A 14,139-nucleotide genomic window follows, 5' to 3' on the forward strand; every position below is an offset into this window, starting at 1 on the left:
AAACAAACCTTGCAGAAGCTCAGACTTCAGGAAGGTGAGTCAGTTTTATTCTAACAATAAAAAAAGAGGGCTTCATCTGAATATAACAAATCTTGAAATATTTTACACATAACCATTGGTAGCTATTCAGGGCGCTGTCATCATCTCTCGCTGTTTTGCCAAAACGCATTTCAGCTTTTTAAATGTGTGCATCGCGCTGTCATCTCCCCATGCAGTTCCATTCGCCTGCTAGGCTGGAATAATTTAATACCTTTAGACTGCATGACCACATCTGAGCTACATAGAGAGAGAGAACGTGTGTGAGTTTGATTGTGTGCTGTTTTGTACCAGTGAAGAAATTGTGTGCGCTACAAATGACAGACATTTACTGAATAGAGCTTACAAAACAAGGCTCTGGGTACTAAAAGAAAAAGCCGGCAACGGGAAAAAGGTTAGACTGAACAGTAGAGTACGCCTGAATGGGTTTGAGATTTCTGTGAAATTGCTAGCAATCATTTCAATTAGGTGCACTCAGACATTTTTTCCTTCATTAAAAAAAGTTTTACATGTAAGTACTTCTGAGAAATGATGATTAAAGTGATGTACATTCACCTGACATGAAGAATCGAGTCATATCGGTGGACTGATAAGAGCCGTTTTCATGGAGCATTGTCTCATGGAGGTAGCCATTTTGAGATCACATGACCAGCCAATAATAGACTAAATAATTGCTAGAATAATTGTTGAATTTACAAAGACAGTGTTTAATACATTTACATTAAAATTAATTGAATAAAAATGACCAACAAACATGGTAGTTATTATTGTATTGTTAATTATAATTTTATTATGAATTAATAATGGAGTACTTTATGTGTGATACCACACCGTAAGCTATTTAAGTTGTTAAATGTAAGGTATTTATATTGACAAATGCATGATATTTGTAACAGAAATCATTTTAGATGGATGAGAGAACAGATAAATATGAAGATATTTAAAATACATATATAAAACTGTGGCGGAATAGCTTTGTAACATAAATGATCAGTCGAATACTACAGTGAACGTGATTTTACCAATTATAAGTTGCTCCTGGATCAACTTTCTTGTTGATCCTGGAATAACATTCCAATCAACCAATCAGGGATTCTCTATCTGGAAATATCTGTTTTAGGCTTACAATTACAGTTAGATGCTTCTACACCCTTGTTTATCAGCTATCATTTCCAACTGATTTTAGGAATACATTTTGGGTAGGGTAAGGTTTAGGGGTAGGGACTGGGATAGGTCTATATTTATGCACAGTAATGTTGATCCAGGATCAACAAAAAATACTTAGACGTACTTGACAAAATCACGGCGCCATCAATGCTACTCACTTCATTTACCCCCTTTAAGAAATGTCATCATTTAGTAATTTATTCAGTGAAATAAATGAATTATTGCTGAATGTAAATAGTCAGTCTATAATGGTACTGGCAGCTAAAAACAGCTCAGTAGTGTCAAGGTGTTACGGTTTAGCTAGTTAGCCTCTGCTGGTAGATGTCATAACTACAAATCTACAACGATTTTTCTTTATTGACATCTGGGAATTCTGTAAAATATTTGTAAAAAACCATTTAAAATTTGAAGTGTAACTCAGACTGTGAAATCGATTTACTTTCCCCACTGTTGGCTTTTTAGCAGCTCCCATTGACATTAATGTTTTATCCATACAGTGGAAGTCATTAGGAAACAAAATTGGTTGGTATACCAACATTCTTCAAAATATCTTATTTTGTGTTTTTTTGTTTTGCAGGAGAAAGTAAGTCAAAGGTTTTTAATCACATGACAGTGCTAAATGATGATTTACATGTTGGACTGTCCCTTTAAGAATATAAGTATTACTTACAAAATATATTTGTAGTAATAAAGTAATAGTACTATTCAAAATCCCTAAATATGTTAAGAAATATTCACATAGGTAAAAGCACAAATGCTAAGACCTATACATTTCACAATCTATAGACCCTTCCCTCTTGTGTGTGTGTGTGTGTGTGTGTGTGTGTGTGTCTCTCACACACACACACATACTCAGCTGCACAGGGGAAACCTGATCCCAAGATCAATAGTGGTGGGAGAAAAATCAATAAGATCCAATGAGCGAAAAAGGAAAAGAAACACCACAATAACGTTGCATTTAGAAAATTGGGAGACTCATTACAAATAGAGCTACATTAAAGATAAATAGTGATAGAAACAAACCAACAATGAAATGCTAATGAATTCCACATAAATCTATACTGCGTTGACTAGAGGAATATAGAAAGATCATCACATGATTTATGCTCGACACCACCGCTTGCGTCTCCATTATGCAGTACATTTAGCTTTATGAATACGAGGAAGGTCATATATTAATTCACCCCCCACATATTATTCCCATTTGCCGTATCACTTTTCGGCGTCTAGACTGCTTTTCCTGTGTAATGCTGCCGAGGTCGGTCTGCGTGTGGACGGCGATGATGGTTTGTATTCCCTCAAGCGCCTCTCACATATGCCTGAAATTCACATCTGAGACTCGCTCTCCTATTACAGCCCAAGACAGACAGGTCAGCGGTCAAAGACAGGAGGCTTGACACGAGAATAAGACGCAGACATGCATTTACAGACTGTGTGAACACAAAACAACACGAGTTCGTCTCACGCAGAACTCTGCAATCATACGCATGAGCGAACTGCGACAACAAAAACATACATATGCTTAAAACAACACGTTTAAATATGCACATTCGCACCGATCAATCACCGTTTGGCTTTCTTGGTGGCTGCTGACAGAAATAGGAGGGGTTGGATGTGCATATGGGGCAAGAATTTGTGTTTTTGTGTCTGCCATGTCAAATAATGAGTTGTGCATTTTAATAAAAGGTTAATGTAGCACATATTGCTGGAAAATGGCGTTTAGATGTTTCTATTTCAAGGCAAAAGATTTCTGAGAGAAAATAGTTTCAAAGCAAATCCTGCACCAAATTACTTTCAGTTTCAGTGCGCTGAAAAAATCTGAAAATTAATAGATGATTTCACAGTTATCACACAAATAGAAAACAGTAAGATGTACTCTCAATAATCTTCATTTACAACTTCCAAAAATCCTTTTTTTTTTATCAAAGATGTTGCTATTGTCAAGGATATGAGGTGAATATCCATAAAAGAGGCGGGGTTGTCACTGAGGATCACGCCGGAACCCGCCCTCTCACCTGTCAATCAACACACACAGCCCCGCCTCCTCAGAGGAACAAAACCCCAGAAATCACATCCATCAGAATTTATAATAGTAGAGTGACTGGCATATTCTTGGTTCGGTGTGCACCGTCTGTTCCTTCGTGACGGCGTTTTTGTTAAAAAATAATAAGTCAATTATTTTAGAAAATAAAATTTGAGGCATTCAGGGTCAGCCTGAGACCCTTGTATTGAGCTTAGGTTAGTAGCCATTATAAGAAATTTTATTTTCGATAGGTTTTGTGGTAAACCCAAGGACAAAAATGAAACTCCAAACCCCCTACTACTCTTAAAAAGGACTATTCAGTGAAAAGAGCTGGAGCTCTTTCAGATATACAGTGCATGTCAAAAAAAAGCGTTGGTTGCAGGAGAATGCTATACGCTGTGGGGTTAAAGAGGTTGGTATGATTTTATGAAGAGATTAATCATCTTACAGATTGTTTAAACTGTCTTTGCTGTGCACACAAACCTCTTTATGACTAAGCATTGAGTTGCTTGGCAAGCTAAGCCGAGCCTCAAAGCCCAAATTGGACTCTAAATATAGACTTGGAGTAAACTGGATGAACATGGAAATGATGATTCATCTTACTTGCTAATCTTTGGTAAATAAAACAATCACTCATAATAAACAGCATAATGATTATTTATGACTCAGCCACTTAGTATAGTAAACAAAGGAAATACCTAATCAAATAATGTACAAATTACTATCAATTTATATTGTACCGCCATCTTTAATGCACGTGTGTTTAATTGACATGCATTTATTTACTTGTAATCGACAGATTAAAAAAAAAAAAAAAGTGCAATAAATGTTTTTTAAGAATCATGAATATTGATGAACATTTGTGAAGCTTTTCCTAATTATGGGCCGTTGTTACAAACACAGACACAGTTATGCTGCACTCTACTGGTCAGTTGCATTAAACACACTTGAGCGATGCAGATCAGAGCGATGCACGCATCATATTTAGGAGTTGTATGTTTAATCTATACGCATTCGTAAATGATTAAGAAACTCAAATTGATAATGTCTGAATTGCATCTTTGATAGTAAGTCACACATCATTTGATTGAATGCACTAGCCTATCTTAACTGGCTCGATCATCGTGGTGGAAAAAGCTGATTCACTGAAATAAATGGTGGGTCCGAATGGGTTAAACTTCCACAAAGGAAAAGAATAATGAGATTTAAAAAAAAAAAATTGTCATGACGCCCCAGACACGCTGCTAGCTGTGTGAATATGTTGCCATCTGATGGCCATGTGGGCAAATTGCTTTCCCCCTCCCTTCTAATGGTTCTTCTGGGCATTGTGTTGGAACCAGCCTACATAATGAAGGCTGAATGTGAAATTAATTAATCTCCTGGGAATTCCTCTGAGCATCTGTCTGCATGGAGGGATATCTTGTACGCGGATATTTCCTACGAGCAGCAATAAAATGAACAGCAAAACGTTGCCATTTGTTATTAACCATTGCACGACGCGCATTAGACTCCACGCGTTCTACTTCATCGTATTCGTAAATGAACTTTAAATTCAACCGTTAAACGTTTTAAAGGACGCCTTGCCCCGTGCTTTTAAATAATGCACGCCAAATGTAGCGCGCTCGTTTCGCGTCAATGATGTCTTGCGCCCTCGTGTGCCCGTCTCGAGGCGCTGCAAACGCTCGACCCTCCGCGCAGAAATGTTTTTGTCGTTTGGCCACAAGAGAGCGACGTCCTCTCGCGGTCGACTCGGCGCAAACGCCGCTCTCTCTTTCTGACAGTAATAAGGTTAAACTCTGGCATTTCTGAGAACCGTGTTTTCAACGACAATGGCGGGAACAAAAGCCCAGCGTCTCACCTCGGTGCGCTGTATTTTAATAGCACCGCGAGCCTTCTCTCAGACCAGCGCTATCCAGACTCTCAATCTCCCACCGGGTCGAAGCGCACGAGGCTGTCTGGGGGTTAATACCTGCTCCCCTGGCCCTGCCGCAGCGGGGCTGGCCGACGAGCTCCCCGAAATGTCACGCTTTGATGCGCGGCTATCTGAGGCGAACTCCGACCCTGACATTTTCTTTCATGTGCGGAGGTATAGTTTTGGGTCTTTTAAATGCAAAGCGACAGTGTGGTGAGTGAATCTCTCAGAGAGGCATTTCTCTCTTTTCTCTGTAATTTGAATGGTAAATGCTTTAGCACGTAAGGCTGGGAATTCAGAGACCCCTTACCTTTATGAAGAATAGCATTAGAAGTTGCTGTGAGACCCCTCATGTAATTATAAGAGCCAGGCGCCCCTGAGAGTCCGTCTCTGAGGTCTACCTGTCTGTCACGCGGTGGGATATACAGTATATTACCGGGAGTCTGACGCTAAATCATGACTAAATCATATGTTGAATTAAACAGCATCTTGATGTTTAATATTAACTCTGAACCCCAATGCGCATGGAGGATTGGAGCTTTCATAAAAGCCGTCTCCTCAGCTCTCCCAAAGCTGTCTCCTCGGATTGTCTCATACTTTATACACAAAAGGAATATGCATGAAATCCACTACAATCCCCGAATACATTTAAAACGACGAAATGTTAACTGCCCAGTTGACCTTATCCTATATCGTGCATGTCAGCGTCATATCAACAAGTAAACATTTATTATTAAAAGCGGCAGTACAGTACATTGTTCAACTCAACTAAATTCCAGCTGCTAAATGTACTTTACTTTGTTTTAAAAAGCGACGGTAGCAATTGAGAAGGGGTGGCGATGTCAAAATGGCAAAGGCTCAGCTCATGAATATTAATTGAGTTTATTTGTTTCTTTCGCCTTTCCTTTTCGTTTTTATGTTAATGTGTTTCAATGCAGTGATGTTTCTTTTCCTGCAATAAAAACTCAATGGCTTAAAAAATACTAATAATAACGATACATAGCCTGTACTGACACTGAAATTTTGACAATAATATAATGTTAAATGTGTACAAATAATTAAATAACATACAAAAAATGAGGGACTGATTATGGAGGTCATATGAGAGTCAATCTCTAACATGACACACAGACATGAGAAATATAGCGATCTATAAAAATAAAAAAAAAGCTTTAAGTGTCTGCTTTCAAATGCAATTGCAGCTGTATCAAAAACCTCAGGTTTTAAGTTTTAAACATAAAAAATAAAACTTAATTTAACTTAACTTAAATGAATAATTAATACTACTACTAATAATAAAAATATATTTTATTAGATGTATGGTGTTTACAGTCTGAAAAAAAAGGTCCATTAGTGATCAATGTGAACATTTTATCACTACTGCCCCCTTGTGGTCAAAAGGAAGATGATGCAAAGGTGCTTCGAGAAAAAAGAAAAACAGATCAGGATAAGAAATTACCTGCAACATAGGCTCACAGACATCAAATGAGATATTTTGGGGCAATTTTTCCCATGTTTTCCCCCAATAAGCTCAGATACATTTCTGCACCTCAAACACTTATTATCAGCGATGACGCTTTTTTTCCACGTTTCCCCTCCAGTGAGCTCAGATACATTTCTGCACCTCAAACACTTTCAGTGATGACACTTAAACCATTTTCCATTGTTTCCAAATATATCGTGACAGCAACACCTTTATTCTGAGTCACTGAAGAACTCGATCTGACATTTACTGAACTGCAATTTGCCGAAGTCATAAGCTATATGTTTGATGTGACGAATCAAAGAAGAGACAAAAGTCTTGTGCATCTGTTCCTTGCCCCCACGCCATTTCATCATGAGTTATTCACTCAAATCAATAGATGCTGACCTTTCATAAAGACAGAGTGTCTCAAAAGCCAGCTCCCCGCAGCCGGCCTGAATCCAAATGCAACCTGTGCTCAAAAAGCGTCTGTCAGGGTGGGCTTAACACTGCAGGCATCCTACTGGTTTGAGTGTCGATGTGTCTTAGATGTAGAAGTAAAGAGTTTTATAAGTTTAGTTAGGCACACTGAAGCTAGTTGACTGCACAGCCACTGTGATCTCACGACTTCAAACCCCGAACAAAGCCTCAAACCCAGTCTCATCATCAAAGAGCAATGCTGGTCCACCTCAGGGCCTGTTCCTTTGGCAAATGAAAGATCCTGTAGTTCAATTTGTCAGGTAGACAAATCTCTTTTTTCATTGAAGCAATTATGTTTCGAGTCAATAATGACATTTGGCCAAGTGGCTAAAGCTGTGCTAAGCTACGGAACCCAATTATTCATGTTTATTCCTCAACCAGACATTTTTGCATTTTTCAGAAGTGCTAATGAATAAGCTGTTGTGCTTATTGACGTCCATTTAATGGGCCAGATTCAGTTATCAAGTAGCTAAGTGCCTTGGTAAATATTCAATCACAGTTTTCTAGTTATGCTAAATACCTGACTACACACTATCCATCAATGTCTGAAAATCTCATTTTGCACCTCACTGAATCACTTTAGATTCAATCTGTGAATCTAAATATCTCAAAAATGTGATATGATAGACGATACACTGTAGAAAACGTGACCTTTCGTTTGAAATGTATTCAGGAGTTAAAGGGGTAGCCCACCCAAAAATTTAAATTCTGTCATTAATTACTCACCCTCATGCCATTTGAAATCTGTAAGACCTCCGATCATCTTCAGAACATAAATTAAAGGGATACTCCACCCTAAAATGAAGATTTTGTCATGAATCGCTTACCCTCGCGTAGTTCCAAACCCTTAAAAGCTTTGCTCGTCCTTGAAGCGTAATTGAAGATATTTTAGGTGAAAACAACGAGGCTTGTGACTGACCCATTGAATGCCAAGTAAATTACACTGTCCATGACTTACACTTTACAATATTTTTGATGCATTGTGAGAGCTCTCTGACCCTCCTGTAGACAGAAATGTAATTACCATGATTAAGGTCCACAATCGTAGCGAGTAGCAAAATAGTCCATGTGTCATCAGGGGTTCAAGCGCATTTTCCAAGAAGCTGCAAGACTTCATGCACATTTTCTTATGCAAAGAAAACAGCAACTGTAAACAACGTATGCTTTTCTATGTCAGCTGTGCCATATGTATCGTGAAATAAAGCCGTTTTTTCTTCGCGTACAAAAAGTATTCTTGTACCTTTGTAAAATTCCGTTTGAACCCCTGGTGTCACGTGGATTATTTCAGTTATCTTCTTGCTACATTTCTGGACGTTGATTGGCAATTACGCTGCTAGCTGTGGGAGGTTCAGAGAGCTTTCATAATGCGTCAAAAAAAAAATAAGATGCAGTCATAAGAGCAAAATTTCAGCCAAAAATAATAATTGGCAAATGTTTTTGAATGCTAGAACTTCTTGGATCTTTTGTAAATTACCTGAACGTGAAAAAGCAGTGCTTTAAACAGCAAAAATTACATTGTATTAAATTTCGCAGATAGGTTCTCAACATTTCATTAAACACATTTGAGATTGTGCTGATTTGCACTGGAGGATAATCGCATTAAATTAAGTGTGACTGAAAATGACCCTAAGAAAGCGAGGGGGACAAAGAGAGAGCTGGAGAGGGAGGAAGAGCGGGAGAGAACGAGTTCACCTAATACACTTTAAGAGTGGAATAATGATGAGCTTTGAGCCGTCGAATCTCATTACAGATGTGTGAGAGGGAATCAGACCAGATCTTATCCCTCTATCTACACATGGGAAACGGAGAGGAGAAGCACTTTGGTTCACACAGTCATCAGTGGTGACACACTCCTCTGCAATCACACACACACCTGAAAACCTTCCTGCATTCAGTGGCCTGCTGGGGTCGAAACCTTCAGGTCCGGTATTAGCGCTGTAATTGGCCGCAGCAGGAGGCTAATGTGGACTCTCACAGGTACAGGACAATGAAACGGTGAAAGAAGGAGAGATTATTCACCTGCAACAATGCTTCATTAATTTAAAACCTAACCTGTTGCGATACCTAGAACCATAGAAACCCACAACACTTCTCCATGTTCAAGCATGACCAAATAAAGAAATATATGATCTTTAATGCACATCTTTACTAATAACATTACAATGCTCCCTTTTGTCTGTTAAGAAATTGCTGGTAAGTTAACTACAGTGAAAATATTTATGGGGAACGTCTAGTTAAGATGTTTTAACATATGTTAGATACTTAAGAACAGTTGGTTGTCCTAATTAAACAAAGTCCTGTCAATGTTTACTAGTGTCAACAAGTGTTTGCAATCAGTGATCGAGCACCACAATGAAGTTCAAGTGGCTTTACCAGAACTACAGTATGTTGTTGTCCCTTGGTTGAGGAACAAGCTTCCAACCTCCAACCCAATCTTCTGAACCAGTTACAGCCTCAGTACTCATGGAACCTCTACCCCATTCAAACACTAGTCTTATCATTAACTGAAACTACTATTAAAAACATTTTACTAAAAATATGTTTACTAAAAAAAATATGTATCAGATGTGTATCAGTTCTGTCCTCATTTACTCGGCCTCATATCAACTGTATTGCACATCATATAGGCCATATAGGCCACTTTTTTTTGTTTTTGTTTTATTTTTATTCTGTTTTGAAGCTTGACATGTCCACTAACCATTTACTTTCGTTGCATGCTAAAGAGTGACATGAGGGTGAGCATATTTAAGAGAGAAAAAGCGAAGCTGACACGTACTGTAAAAGGTGTGCTTGAACAAAGATTTGACTACGGCATCAAGTCTTCTTGAAACCTTTCAAGATTAATATCTCAAAACGTATGCTGTAGGTGTCTCAAACCACTCTAGAACACAATATCCCAGGTCTTTGCAGGTGAGCTATTGGACTGCATCGTCCCTGAAGCTCTCCCAGAGGTGATACAGCTGGACTAAGTTGGATCCGACCTTTTCCCCGAATCTAACTTTCATTTAATCCTCCCTGCCTTCTCGTTTCAATCCCTTCCACCCCACTTTCGTCGTCCTTTGGCAAAATGACTAGTCGAGATTCTCTCGCACGTTCCTCTCCTAACACTTGGCCACTCCGCTCTGCCGCTGCTATGGCAACGCGTGCTCCCTGAGCGAGTCGGAGCCGGGTCGCTCTCAGCCAGGGAAATCAGACTAATAAATAGCTTTATGCTAATGTCCAGGGCAGCCAGAGAGTGTAGCTGCCAATCCTAATACACTTATTAAATTTCGATCAGATGCTGGGACACAGAGGGCATCTCTGCTGGCCTCTGCCCGTTCTGACGCCATCACCCCCTCTTTCTCAACCACTCGAAGACTTTCCGCTTTGCTCTTCTCTCTTGAATTGTTGGTTGTGGATCTGGCTGCTTTGAGCAGAATAGATTCTGTTCTGAATCAGGCACTCAAGCTCCCTTTGCCCTGTACCTGATTTTCACTCCAGCATTCTGGGTAATGTGTGCTATTGTCTCTCTCTCTCGCTCTCTCTCTCTCTCTCTTTTTTTCTCCAGCCCTTTTGGGATTTTCAGCATTGTGAGGATGCTGCAAAGGTTTTCCCACAATCCTCTACACTAAGGATCTTTACAGGTTCACTGCAGTATCACAGAGACTGAATACTAATCAGGCTTTCTGCCATCAGTAGTATCTTCCTCAGGTGAACACACACTTTCTTTAAAAGTTTAAACAATCTACAGACTATTAGAATCAAATTATGAAGCGTTTAATTACGGACCAAATACATTTTATTATGGAAACCCATTTCTGCCACTAACTTTTATCTAGTAATTCCGCAATTGTGAGTTGTTTTTAAATTGTGATATATAAACTTCCAGTCGTGTTATATAGTAAGAATTTCACAATATAAACTTATATCTAAACTTATATCTTGCGATTCTAAATTTACAACAGAGACAATTCTGTGAAAAAAACTTTTTTATCATATGAGATTAAACTGGTTGCTCTGATGTTATAGGTGGTTAATAGAATATTGCTGGTTAGCTGTGGATGTTTAAAGCAACATTTGGCGCTAGTCAAAAGTGCAGTAGTACAAGATTAAGGTTAAGCATGAGTGAGGCTTCCCATAGCAAACATCACTAAAAATCCACTGGAATGACAGAAAAAAAGTTGATGCAACTAAATTTTGCCAGCATTTTTTACATATCTATATTAATTCTGTTTAATTTATTTACTGAAAAATTAATTAATTGTTAAACCATAGATCAACTGCAAATGAATACTGTGGCATTCTGCTATATTATTTCGAAATGATTATTCATGCAGTTTTTAAGACCTTATATCAATTGAGCGTCTACCTGCAAATTTTCTAATTTAAAAATTAATTTGTCACACAGCAGGACTATGTAAGTGCAACTGCAAAAAAAAAAACAGTAATTAAAAATGGTGAAAACTTCAAAGAAATGGTCACACCAACAAACTTTTTTTTTAAACGCATTTTAACCTATAAAAATTGACTTGTTATTTTTTAATACACATTTCATCCATTATAAATTAAAACCTGTGTACTATATTTAATGATGTTGCAGATACATGAGCAGACATGTGTAACAATATTTCATCATGTGCTATGATTTTTGGCTGAGGATTTTAAAAATGAACAGCATGTGACACCTTCAATGTACTATTGCAGCATCCTCTAAATTGAATTTCTCAAGCATGGACTCTGCACTCTAATCTGCAGCTATGTGACAGCTCGATGTGTAATTATTCAGCAGCACAGCGTGTGAAGATTAGTTTACTGTTGTTGTTTACGCTCACTGTTTTCTCAGATCTGCAGCAGTCCTTAGAGTGATTATGAGTCAGATTATTAGACCCGCGTATGTTACAATGTATGGCACAGCGCAGCTTTACACACATTATTAAAAACACATGAGAGTTTGTGAGGGTGCATATTAGATAACAGAGGCTTTTTGCTGGCACATCGCCCCGCTTAACCCCCCCCTACACACACACACACTCCTATGAGAGGGGAGTGTGTGTGAGCGTGTGGTGTGTGCAAGCACCCAAGCAGGATTGACACTGCTGCCCTCTAACGACTTAATTAGTGTTTAAGTGTGAAATACACATTGATTGGCTTGGAAGAGGTTCAGTGCAGGCCTCGGCTCTCAATAGGCAGAGAGAAAGATTCATCCATCCTGCCTGCTCGCTCTAATCAGTGGGCTCTTAGCGATACAAGTTAATCAATCAATACCCACTGCAATCACATCCTGACAGAGACTAAAATAGTCCAATGGTAAAAAAATAAATAAATAAATGCACAGGCATAAATCGCAGCGCACGATAAACTATTTATTACACATGTCTACTTATGCAACAGTAAACTCAATAAATATTACAGGGACTTATGGTTGAAGTAATGTCCATAATATTTTTTTCTCAATATATTTAGGCTATGTTTTTGTTTTTATATATATATATATATATATATATATATATATATATATATATATATATATATATATATATATATATATATATATAGATATATATATAGATATATATTTATAAAGACACACACATACAGTATATATCTAGAAAATGTTTACATGTATATACATTTATATTGTTATATTTTTATATTATATATAAATATATGTAATATATAAACATAGCCTATTTCTCTTAAATATATACGTCACATATATTTCCTAAATATATACATGCAAGTGTGTGTCTTTATATACACACAATAAATATACACAGTAGACAGACACTTATGTAAACAAACACTTATTTTGGATGCAACTAATCGTGATTATTTGTTTGACAGCCCTAATGTACACATACACACACACACACAATATATATATGTGTGTGTGTATATATATATATATATATATATATATATATATATATATATATATATATATATATAGATAGATAGATAGATAGATAGATAGATAGATAGAGAGAGAGAGAGATGCTCATTAATATGAATGAAAAAATATTCTATGATTAAACACAAATCACTTTCTGCATATTGACAGTCAGTGTTTTCAAAATAGTTATTTAAACATGCTAAAATCTATCAAAAAACTTGGGACAAGTTATGAGATAAACATTCAGTGCTTTCATCTAATCTTGCATGCCATTTACTCGTCACAGTGAAATTATTTCTACTAATCTTCCAAAAAGAACATCTAATTTGTTAAACCGCTTGTGCAAATCAGTGCGCCCGCATGAATATTCATGATGGTTCTGTCCACACAGTCTGCAGTAGCGCAGACAATGGAAAAAGAAGTTTGCTCTTCACAGACTACCTCGTCGGTAATGTGCATGCAAATGGATGTCATTCTATATGTCCCTCCATTTATCTCTGTAAACAACAGTTTTAATATGCATGTGATTTTAATATGCATAAATGTATGCAAATGTAAGTGCGCGTGTGCATGAGTGAACTTATGCACATCTGTGTGTATATACACGAAGCTCTCCATTATGGCTAGAGGAATCACCCTCATTTGCATAAGAAAGCAGAGAGGCAGATGTGTAGGGCAGCGGACCGGACCACTCTGCTGCCGGCAGCATGGGCTTCTGTCATTGACTTGTGTCAGACAGAGAGAAATAAATGAACTCGGCTCTATGTAACGATGAGGAGGAGTGTTTGGGGTCACGACCCCTTTCCCTGACCCCTCCGTCATTGACACAGTGAGCCCCACACTTTCATTGACTTCACGCCTACTTGAGTTTCCCCCAAAGGGCCGTACAACGAGGAATGACACAGTGTTCAATTCAGCTCACAGCTGAATTACTCTGCCACAAATAAATTGATTCAATATACAGTGCTGTAATTGAAATATCTAATACATTTTGAGGGATTTTCATTCAAGGCGATGGAATGGTAGCAACATACGGTGTGCAGTATAGCCAAAGAAAGACAGAAATACTTATTTTCTACACAGCTAGGTTGATTGACAGGTTAATATTTAAAAAACTGGACAGGTCATTAATCTTACTTGAGGAGCATAATTTTAGTTATGCGCACATAAACAAGCACACAAATTCT

At 37.8% G+C, this 14,139-nt stretch overlaps 1 protein-coding gene across 4 annotated transcripts in view; it reads right to left on the minus strand.

Moving 5' to 3' along the window:
- robo3 (roundabout, axon guidance receptor, homolog 3 (Drosophila)) overlaps positions 1-14,139 on the minus strand; it is a 119,690-nt gene that overhangs the window by 98,351 nt on the left and 7,200 nt on the right. The window lies entirely within an intron of this gene.

The sequence above is a fragment of the Puntigrus tetrazona genome, chromosome 10, assembly GCF_018831695.1.
Source record: "Puntigrus tetrazona isolate hp1 chromosome 10, ASM1883169v1, whole genome shotgun sequence".
NCBI lineage: Eukaryota > Metazoa > Chordata > Actinopteri > Cypriniformes > Cyprinidae > Puntigrus > Puntigrus tetrazona.